At 42.7% G+C, this 11,802-nt stretch overlaps 2 non-coding genes across 2 annotated transcripts; both read right to left on the minus strand.

The window, feature by feature from the left end:
* Positions 1-730: 730 nt before the first annotated feature.
* On the minus strand, positions 731-805 carry TRNAK-CUU. The gene has a single exon. It is a non-coding gene; the product is annotated as a tRNA-Lys (tRNA).
* A 1,506-nt stretch (positions 806-2,311) lies between these two features.
* LOC119924584 lies at positions 2,312-2,449 on the minus strand. The gene has a single exon (XR_005449289.1). It is a non-coding gene; the product is annotated as a small nucleolar RNA SNORA7 (small nucleolar RNA).
* Between the last annotated feature and the right edge of the window lie 9,353 nt (positions 2,450-11,802).

The raw sequence follows: 11,802 nt of genomic DNA on the forward strand, positions 1-11,802 counted from the left end.
AACCCTTCACAATTTTTAGGGTTTGGCCCATCCCCTGGAAGGATTCTGGTGGGATCAGTCAATCAATTGTGTTTATTGAGCACTTACGGTGTGCAAAGCACAATACTAAGCTCTTGGGAGCATACGAAACAACAAAATAAGAGACACATTCCCTGCCCACAGTGAGCTTACAGTCTTGAGGACAGTGAGATTCCCTTTTTGGCTTTGGTGATAGGACAGGACCTCACCAAGCCATGGTGGTAGCAATAGTTGGAGTAGAGATAATGCTCTGCCACACCCTTTATTCATCCCTCCCTCAGCCCCGCAGCACTTCTGTTCATATATATACATATATATATATATATATATATATATATATATATATATATATATATATATATTAATGTCTGACTCCCCCTCAAGACTGTAAGCTAATTGTGGTCAGGGAATGTGCCTATCAACTCTGCTGTATTGTGCTCTTCCAAGTGCTTCATATAGTGTTCTGCACATAGTAAGTGCTTGATAAATACCATTGATTGATTGATTGATTGATATCCTCCCCTTACCTTTGTCTCTCCAAACCGAGTCCTACTTTGTATCACTCATTCATTCATTCATTCAATCATATTTATTGAGTGCTTTCTGTGTGCAGAGCACTGTACTAAGCGCTTGGAAAGTACAATTTGGTAACAGATAGGGATGGACCCTACCCAACAACGGGCTCACAGTCTAGAAGGGGGAAAATTAGGATTGCATCCAACGTGGGGCTCGAACCCACGACCCTGAGATTAAGAGTCTCATGCTCTACTGACTGAGCTAGCCAGGCAACTAGCTGATCCTAATATGAAAGCAGTTTTATTTCCCTGACATTTTGATTGCCAGCCGCTGTACCCTTTCTAGCTTTATGTCCTTCCTAAAATGGCAGTGAGACAAATTGCATTTGTGCAGATCACTTGTGGTTTTGTATCATTTCTGTATTGTTTTAATCCCTTGCTGATGACACCCAGTCAGTCCTCTGTTGACCCTTTGGATTGTCTCTGCCTCCTGAACCATCCTGCTTTGCTCGTGTCATGAAACGGGGCATTGTGGGATGGCTCGTCCTGTTCAACAAATTCAATGCTGCCCGGATTGAGGAGGCAACAAATAACCTGGAAGCCAGGGTCAGATGGGTTTTCAATCCACCAGAAAAGTCTTCCAACCCAAGAGGCTATGTAGGACATCGAAAGTCTCTGGGATGACCTTGAGGACTGACAATACGGTGATGACTGCTCTCTGGAAGCACACAAACAGATAATGATGGATCACTTCCCAACTTCAGTGCAAAATTATGGGTTGAAAATAAACCTGAAGAAAATTGAGGTTGTACCTGAGCCTGCACTAGGGAAGCCATATATACAATCATACTTTAATCAACAACATAGCATTTAATACGTCAAATGATCTTGCAAAGACGGTTTACTATTCAACCCCACAGAGAAAAGCAAAGATGTGTAAACACAACTCAAGAAAGCCAACACAATCTCTGGATGTTGGTGATAATATGTCAGCAAGCTTTCTACCAAATGTGAGGTCGTCTAATTTACGTTAACATCCAGCCTTAGATATAGGTCTAAGGCCAAGATCTGCCATGGAAGGACTATCAAATTTGTTGAGTAATTTCATCGCTATCAGCTGTGAGCCATAATCATCATACTCATACTCATCAAAAGTCAAGGGCACCGAGGGAAATTAGAACAAAAATCCATTCCCTAGCATTGGGAAGCAGTGTGGCCTAGTGGAAAGAGGACCTAGGTTCTAATTCCAACTCTGCTGGTTGCTATGTGACCTTGGGTAAGTCACTTAACTTCTCTGTACCTCAGTTTGCTCAACTGTAAAATGGGGATTCAAAACCTGTTCTCCCTGTGTGGGCCCCATGTGGGACTAGGAGTGTGTCTGACTTAGATTAATGTGTATCCACCCAGAGCTTAGTAGAGTGCATGGTACACAGTAAGCATTGAACAAATGCCACAATTACTATTAATAACAATTATTGAGCCAGTGCTCATAATACAAAGATGGGATGTATAAAAAGAAGAAATGATGGCAGGACACCCAGGCAACTGCAGTGTCTTGTCTTATGCTGTCAAGTCAACTTCGACCCATAGTGACACCATGAACACATCCTTCCCAGAATGCCCCACCTCCATCTGTAATCATTCTTGTAGTGTATCCATAGAGTTTTTTTGGTAAAAATACAGAAGTGGTTTATCACTGCCTCCTTCAGCGCAGTAAATTTGAGTCTTCGTCCTTGATTCTCTCCCATGCCACTGTTGCCCAGCTCAGGTGAGTTTTGAGTTGTAGAAGATTGCATTCTACTCACTAGCCACTGCCCAAGCTAGGAATGGAATGGATATGCCTCTGCCTGACTCTCCCTCCTGTAGTCAAGACTGGTAGATTACTGGGAACTCTCCAGGTGTGACACTGAGAGGGGAACTACAGTGTAGTGAGTTAAATTCTGTATTCAATCATTCAATCGTCTTTACTGAGTGCTTATTGTGTGCAGAGCTCTGTACTAAGCACTTGGTATGCATATACGGGGAGGGCAGAAGAATCATTTTAAAGGGAAAGACTGTCAAATACTGTTCTGAAGTCACAGGCTGTTGGGAATATAGTTGCAACCGGCCAACGAGCCTGGCAGGCGACAATCAGGAGAGAGTTTGCTCTCTTGAAATTAAGATTGGCAGCACAAGCAAGTTCAACGTCACAACAAAGGACAATTTTCCATGCTCAACAGTGAATGGCAGAACGTTGGTCGGCACATGTCTTTCTGGACTTATTTGCCCACTGGATGGGATCTCGTGGTCAGCAAGGTCACCTTCAAAAATGAAGGACAACTAGGCATATAGTAAATATATAAAATTGGTTACATAGAAAGCTGTGGAGGTAGCAAATACCTCTAGTTACAAGAAGGCCTTATATATATTTATGGGCTATAAATCCAAAATGGAAAATGTAAGGATTGTGAGATGGACCATTTCTAGCAGTGACAATGGATGTAAGAAGGGTAGCCCATCCCTCTAAGCAATCTTTGGTACCACTTTTGGATACAGGATTTTTGGTGGGAAGAAATACAGGTTAAAATTTGAGGGATGTCTGAACAGAATGCAACTTGGAAATATTCTTACTGCCAGGCATTTGAGAAGCAGTGTGGCCTAGTGGATAGAGTATGGGCCTGGGGGTCAGAAGGATCTGGGTTCTAATCCCAGTTCTGCCACTCATCTGCTCTGTGACTTTGACCTTCTCTGTGCCTTAGTTACATCATCTCTTAGTTGGGGTTTAATGATGGCATTTATTAAGCGCTTACTATGTGCAAAGCAAAGTGTTAAGATCATGAACCCCACATGTGACAGGGACTGCGGCCAACTGGGTTTTCTTGCATCCATCCCAGCGCTTAGTACAGTGCCTGGCATATAGTAAGTGCTTAACAAATACCACTATTATTATTATTATTCTCATTATCATTATTAGGTGACCAAACGTACTATGCTCACCATAAAATACCTTGGGCCTGGTCTAACCTAAGCATTTTTCTGACCTATTCCCACAGAAAACTTCTCATCAACTGAGATCAATGCTGCCTGCTAACATCAAGACACCTCAGATCTTTTTTTATTGAAGTGATTTAGTGAAACCCTTGATCATTTACTAAAACAGAATAATTTAATACTGTGAAGTATTAAAGCATTCAAGTTCACGAGTGTCTGTAATATTTCAATTAACATCATGGGTGGAATGGAATGATTTACTTCTAATGATAAGCAAAAATAAGTGAGTCTAATGCTTTAATGAAAATGATTCAATGAATTAATATAATCCTTTGGTAAAATATTAATAAAATTACAGGAAATTTTATCCATGCCTAGAAATCAATGTCAAAGTATTATATTTGTAGCTTGTTTCTTGCCATCTCATGCAGGAGGATTTAACTGAGTTGATTATTTGGGTGCTTTGCAGTTTGAAAATTTACTGATTACCCCTTATCAGGTCTCTTCTGCCACCCTGGTGATTGGGATTCTCAAATCAGGGGCTCTGGATGTGGGGTCCCCTGGGTTGGCCACCTCAGGTCACAGCTGAAAGACTATCACCCCTTTCTGGAATACATTTTAAAAAAGGAAATTTCCAAGGCTCGAGGGTCTGTGTACCTCCCTTGATGAAAGGAAGCATACATACACTGGCAAAAAAGATCCTAAACAAAGGCATCATAAACCACTTAGTCTAAAGCATGAAATTATCTTGATGGAAAACAGCTCTTTTAAGAGAACTGTTTATTAGAGAAACAGTGAGGCCTAGTAGAATAAGCATGGGTTTGGGAGTCTAAGGACCTGGGTTCTAATTCCACTTCCGCCACTTGTCTGCTGTATGATCTTGGGGAGTGTACTCAACTTCTCTGCACCTCAGGTTTCTCATCCGTTAAATAGAGATTAATTTCTACTCCCTCCTACCTACTCAATTGTATTTATTGAGTGCTTACTGTGTGCAGAACACTGTACTAAGCACTTAACTACCTAGACTGTGAGCCCCATGTGAGACAGGGACAGTGTTCATCCTGATTTTCTTTTATCTACCCCAGTGTTTAGAATGGTGCTTGGCACACAGTAAGTGCTTAACAAATACTATAATTATTTTTCAGTGACCAAGAGCTGCACTGTAACATCCTTGAGGCCTGGAACCACATCTTCTGTATACTGTGTGCTTAGTACAGTGTTCTTCCTGCATATATGTATATATGTTTGTACATATTTATTACTCTATTTATTTATTTTACTTGTACATATCTATTCTATTTATTTTATTTTGTTAGTATGTTTGGTTTTGTTCTCTGTCTCCCCCTTTTAGACTGTGAGCCCACTGTTGGGTAGGGACTGTCTCTATATGTTGCCAACTTGTACTTCCCAAGTGCTTAGTACAGTGCTCTGCACACAGTAAGCGCTCAATAAATACGATTGATTGATTGATTGATTGATTGATTACATGCAGGAAGTACATAAAAAAGACTATTAATGTTGCTTTCCCAACCATTTAGTACAGTGTTCTGGACAGAAGGTGCTCAATAAATATAATTAATTGATTGGTTGGGATAATTGTACAGTGTGGATAGAGAGTGTATAAAGTAGAGTACCTCACCCCCTGAAATCTACCCAATCTGCCCCTTGGGAAGCCCCAGCTAAACTGCAGGTCAGATCATGAGGTTCTCCACATGGCTCAGTTGCGGACAAATGTCAGCAGTGAGGACTCACTAAGTCGTAGCCAGGATCAAACACTCGTCCTCTCCCACTGAACAAAAACAAGAAGAAATGAAGTGGTGTGCCAATTCATATCTCCTGAGCAGAACTTTAAATAAACGAGGGCCTCAATTTAGGATGCACTAACACCCCACCCTATTGGACTCTAAATCTCCACAGATGCAGAATGGGCTGGGGCTGGGGGTAGCTCACCTTCTTTGCAGGTACGGATTGGGTAATAAATTATTTTTGTTGAGTGCTTGTTATGTGTCAAGCACTGTTCTAAGCACTGCCGTAGATGCAAGTTAATCTGGTCACAGTCCCTGTTCCGCAAGCGGCTCACAGTCTAGGAAAGAGGGAGAACAGGTACTGAAATCTCATTTTACAGATGAGGAAACTGAGACACAGGGAAGTTAAGTGACTCAGCTAAGGTCACATAGGAGACAAGTGGCAGAGTTGGAATTAGAATCCAGGTCCCCTGGCTTGCAGGCCCATATTCTTTCTATTAGGCCTCACTGATCCTCTTCTGATGAATATTCTGGGAGTGCAGGTCAGAAATTATAAATGGTATTTATTGAGCACTTACTGTGTGTGGTACACTGTACTACGCACCTGTATGGTACAATGCAGCAAAGTTGGTAGACACATTCCCTGCCCACAACAAGCAACAAGATGCAAAATACAGTATCCATTCAGGTCTCTAGTCTAATGCCCAAATCTTCGAAGAAAACAGATCACCCAGAAATTTGGACTCCCATAAACCCATTTTTTGTGACTTACTTGAGGGAATTCCATAAATTGAAACTGCTGCATCCTCAATAGTACATAATCATAATGGTATTTGTTAAGCATTTATCACGTGCCAAGCACTCTACTAAGCACAGTCCCTGGCCCACAAAGGGCTCACAATCTCAGCAGGAGAGAGGACAGGTATTAAAAACCCATTTTACAGATGAGAAAATTGAGACACAGAGAAGGTAAGTGATTTGCTCAAAGTCATCCGGCAGGCAAGTGGCAAAGTAGGATTAGAACCCAAGTCCTCTGACTCTCTGACCTGTGCTTTTTCCAGTGAACCACGTTGAGGCTTCTTAGCTTATAGCTTTTCCCCTACTCACATTTGAAGTACTGAGAAGGAAATTGTACCCCAAGTTGAAAACCTCAGAATTAAAGAAATGGAATTGGTTCAAAGGCAGCATCTGGAGAATAACTTGTTTGTACCACAGCTGGTTCCCTGTAATATGAACTGTAATACATTGTTAGAATGTTCCAAGCTGAGTTGCTAGACAATAAAAGTAGCAGGTTTTTAAAGGATCTTCCCCAACATTACTTTCGAGTTCTCATGCACAGAAGGTGCTTGTAATTTACAGTTATGCCATCACTAGAAGTCTCTGCCGATGCTTATGAATATGAAATTTTGGATTAACTTCAACTCAAATGAACTAAACCCAAATGAACAATCAATATTTAATAACTGTAGAAAGCAAGGATTAAGCGTCTGTAGCATATATTCCAAGAAAAAAACCCATAAATACATTTTTTTAATCCATTTTTTTTTACTTTTTGCTCTCTTCAAAAACCATTTCACACAGGACATACTGTGGGGAGAGGGGCTATCTGGGAGCCTTGATCATTGGCTGAGCACAGAGGGGAAATTTGACATCACAGAGTTGAGACTGTGATTCAGACCCAATCACGTGCCCCCCAGGACCATTAATAGCACCGTGCTCCCAGTAGTGTGACCATGTGCTCATTACTTATTATTATTATTATTAATATTAACAATAATCATATTTGTTAAGTAGTCTAAGTGCTGGGGTAGGTAAAACTAATCAGGTTGGACCGGTCCCTGTCTCACATGGGGCTCACAGTCTTAATCCCCATTTTACAGATGAGGTAATCAAGGCCCAGGGAAGTTAAGTGACTTGCCCATGGTCACACAGCATATATTAAGTGGCTGAGTTGGATTAGAACCCAGGTCCTTCTGACTCCCAGGACCGTGATCTCTCCACTAGGCCATGCTGCTTCCCATTGCTTGGTAGGGTAGGGATGGTGCTGATAACACCTGTCTCTCTCAGCCACCCCTCCCCACCTGTAGCTTCTTGGTCCAATGGGTTTGGCCCCTTTTTTTACACCAATACCCTTCTGGGAGAACAGGCCTCTCCAGTAAGATAGATCCTGCTACTCTTTCTTCTTTCTGCGTTGCCCTTGCATTTGGTGCTATACCCTCTAAGCACTTGAAATTCACCCCACCCTCAGCCCCTCAGTACTTATCGTACATATCCACAATCTGTTTTAACGTCTGTCTCCCACTCTAGGCTGTAAGCTCCTTGTGGGCAGGGAATGTGACTACTAACTCTGTTGTATTATACTCTCTCAAGAGCTTATTACAGTGCCATGAACACAAGTGCTCAGTAAATAGCACTGATTGATTCATTCATAGTGGGAGTTATTCATTCATTCATTCAATTGTATTTATTGAGCGCTTACTGTGTGCAGAGCAGTGTCCTAAGCACTTGGGAAGTTCAAGTTGGCAACATATAGAGACGGTCCCTACCCAACAATGGGCTCACACTTATATCCCATCGCTTCTTGTGTGCCTCTATTTCAAAAGTGTATCCCTCCCCCTCTGCCCCCAGTGGGGTATTGGGGAGGAGGGGTCCATGGTGGCAGTGACTTTGGCAGCCCATCCATTTCCCAAACCATTATGGCATGGACCCACTCCCCCAGGATTTTCCCATCTGGTTCTATACTTAAGTGATCAATCAATCAATCAACGGCATTTACTGAGCACTTTTTGTGTTCAGAGCACTATACTAAGTGCTTGGGAAACTACAATACATCATAGTTGGTAAACACATTCCCTGCCCACACGGAGTTTACAGACTAGAGGGAGAGACAGACATTAATATCAATAAACGAATAATAAATATTTTCATAAATGCTGTGGGATCGAAGGTGTAATGAATACCACGTGCTTAAAGGGTACAGATGTGCATAAGTGACACAGAGAGGACAGGGAGTAGAGAAAATGAGGGTTTACTTTGGGGAAGTCCTCTTGGAGGAGACGTGATTTTAATTAGGCTTTGAAGTGGGGAAGAGTGGTGGTCTGGCATATTTGGCAGCAGAGGACATTGCAGGTCAGATGGAAGATATGGGAAAAGGTTGGCAGTAAGATCGATGAGACGGTGGCACAGTGAGCAAGCTGGCACTAGAGGAGTGAAATGTGTGGGCTGGGCTGCTAGTAGGAAATCAGGAAGTTGAGGCAGAAGGGAGCGAGTTGATTAAGTGCTTTAAAGCTGATGGTAAGGAGTTCCCGTTTGATACAGAAGTGGAAGGGCAACCACTGGAGGTTCTTGAGGAGTGGGGTGGCATGGGCTAAATCTTCTTTTTTATAAAAATGATCTGGGCAGCAGAGTGAAATATGGACTGGAGAAGTCTGACAGTAGCTAATGATTATGCTTGATCAGTGTTCAAACTGAATGCAGCGCTTTTGCCATATGGGGTCCCCTAGCATAGCACTATATTAAGCTCTTAGGCAAGTAGAAGCAAAAGAGAGAAACAAAGGAGAAGCAGCATGGCTCAATGGAAAGAGCACGGGCTTTGGAGTCAGAGGTCATGGGTTCAAATCATGGCTCCCCACTTGTCAGCTGTGTGACTTTGGGCAAGTCACTTCACTTCTCTGGGCCCCAGTTACCTCATCTGTAAAATGGGGATTAAGACTGTGAGCCCCCTGTGGGACAACCTGATCAACTTGTAACCTCCCCAGTGCTTAGAACAGTGCTTTGCAAATAGTAAGTGCTTAATAAATGCCATCATTATTATTATCACAATAGAATAGAATAGGTAGATACAATCCCTGCCCTCAAGAAGCTTACAGTCTACAAGGGAAGACAGATATTAAAATAGAAAGAGGAGGGGAGGAGTGTGGAAGGGGTTGAAAGCAATGAGGTTTTGGGATGCGTGCTCTACCCATAAATACCAGTTTGTTGGCTATGTAGTAACAATAATTGTGGTATTTGTTAAGTGCTTATTTTGTGCCAGGTACTATTTTAAGAGCTGGGGCAGATACAAGCTAATCAGGTTGGACAGAGTCCCTGTCCCACATGGGGCTCACAGTCTCAATACAGATGAGGTACCTAAGGCATAGAGAAATTAAATGACTTGACCAAGGTCACACAGCAGTCAAGTGGTGGAGCCCAAGACCCAGTACTTTCTGGCTCCGAGGCCCGTACTCTATCCTTTAGGCCACACTGTTTCTTAGCAGTAGCAGGGAGGGGAAGTGGGGCAGAAAGGGGAATCCCAATCAGGAAGGAAAGTGTGACCAAGGGATAGAAAAGTTGGGTGTGATGAGATTGAGGGACAGAGTGTTCAAGGAGCAAAGTGTGCCAGTTGGGTTGTCCCAGAGAGAAGTAAGGACAAGTAAGGAGCAAAGGACAGATTGAGTGCCTTGAATCTAGTGGTGATTAAATGCTAATGGCCTCAGAGTAGATAGGTTAGTGCACCAAGGCATATATCCTCAAGGATTTAGGCAGTGGAATGAAGAGGAAGTTAAATTTCAGAGCAAAGGAAACTATAATCAAAAACTGAAGAATAACATGAATCAAATGTTAAGTCCACACAACGGGAAGCATACCTCCTTGTAAATTTAGCACAGTGCCTTTTTCCTTCAAGCTATTGGCGAGAATTCATTATCAGCATTTATTGTGTGCTCTCCTGTGTGCAATACAAGGAGCTGGGGAGAAATATCAATCAATCAATAGTATTTATTGAATGATTACTGTGTGAAGGGCAACACGTAAAGAAAAATAATGGCTTTTCAAATATTGAAAACTTTCCAACAGTATCCTAAAAACAAAAATTGATTAAAGGTTAAAAACAACCAGCTTTCTTGGATGAAGATCCCTCTGGAACCAGATCAGAAAAATTTCTAACATTACACTTATTTCTGTGAGAAAAACCTTGAGGTGCAATCAGCGGGGGTTTTGTTGTTGGTTTTTTCATGGTATTTGTTAAGCACTTACTATGTGTCAGGCACTGTACTAAGCACTGGGGTAGATAAGCTAATCAGGTTGGACATAGTCCTTGTCCCACACGGGACTCCCAGTCTAAATCCCCACTGTACAGATGAGGTAACCGAGGCACGGAGGAGATAAATGGTTTACCCAAGGTCACGCAGCAGATGAGGGGCAGAGCCAGGATTAGAATCCAGGTCCTTCTGACTCCCAGCCTGTGCTCTATCCATTAAGCCATACTGCTTCTCACAACAGACATGTTCCCCCTCTCATACCCCAAGGCTGGACCAAGTCCAGCAAGATTGGGAGGTACAAGAGAATGTGCTCTGGCTTAGACAATACCTGTGAGTAGAATTGGGCTGAAATAAACCTATAGACCCACCGTGAAACAAGACTCCAACCCCCACCTAAGCTTAGCCCAGAATCAACCCAGACAAACAGTTACTCTCCCCCTCTTCAAAGCCATATTGAAGGCCCATCTCCTCCCAGAGGCCTTCCCAGACTAAGCTCCACTTTTTCTCATCTCCCACTCCCTTCTGTGTCACCCTGACTTGCTCCCTTTGCTCTTCCCCCTCCCAGCCCCACAGCACTTATGTACATATCTGTCGTTTTTTTATATTAATGTTTGGTTCCATCGCAAGACTGTATTGTACTCTCCCAAGTGCTTAGAACAGTGCTCTGCACACCATAAGTAATCAATAAATATGATTGAATAAATGAATGAATGAATGAATGGTGCACAGCTGTTTTAGGCCCCTTTGAACTAAGCTAAATCACCACACACTGACCCCTTCCCCTCCGACCTAACCCCGCCTCTGGCCATTGATTCATTCATTCAATCATATTTATTGAGCGCTTACTGTGTGCAGAGCACTGTACTAAGCTCTTGGGAAGTACAAGTTGGCAACATATAGAGCAGTCCCTACCCAACAACGGGCTCACAGTTTAGAAGGGGGAGACAGACAACAAAACAAAACATGTGGATGGGTGTCAGGTCATCAGAATAAATAGAATTAAAGCTAGATGCACATCATTAACAAAATAAACAGAATAGTAAATATGTACAAGTAAAATAAACAAAGTAATAAATCTGTACAAACATATATACAAGTGCTGTGGGGAGGGAAAGGAGGTAGGGCGGGGGGATGGGGAGGAGGAGAGGAAAAAGGGGGCTCAGTCTGGGGTCTGAGGTAATGGGTTCTAATTCCGGCTATGCCACTTGTCAGCCACGTGACACTGGGCAGACCACAAACTCACACGGGACTGTGGCAGGACTCGGGGTGTGAAGGGAAAGGCCATTCACTCCCTTGATTTCCCCTTCAGTCAGTCAGGCAGTCACATTTATTGAGTGCTTATGGGTGTGCAGAGCACTGTTCTAAGTGCTTGGGAGAGTACAATATAACAGTCGTCTTCCCTGCCCACAATGAGCTTACAGTCTAGAGGGGCTGTTGGACAATCTACTCCATTAAGGGCTACAACCCAGCAGCCAGAATCCCCCTTATCTAAATGGGAAAGACCAGGTCTGAACTTCATATTCTTCAGTTGCAAGA

This window comes from Tachyglossus aculeatus, chromosome 2, assembly GCF_015852505.1.
Source record: "Tachyglossus aculeatus isolate mTacAcu1 chromosome 2, mTacAcu1.pri, whole genome shotgun sequence".
Classification (NCBI taxonomy): Eukaryota; Metazoa; Chordata; class Mammalia; order Monotremata; family Tachyglossidae; genus Tachyglossus; species Tachyglossus aculeatus.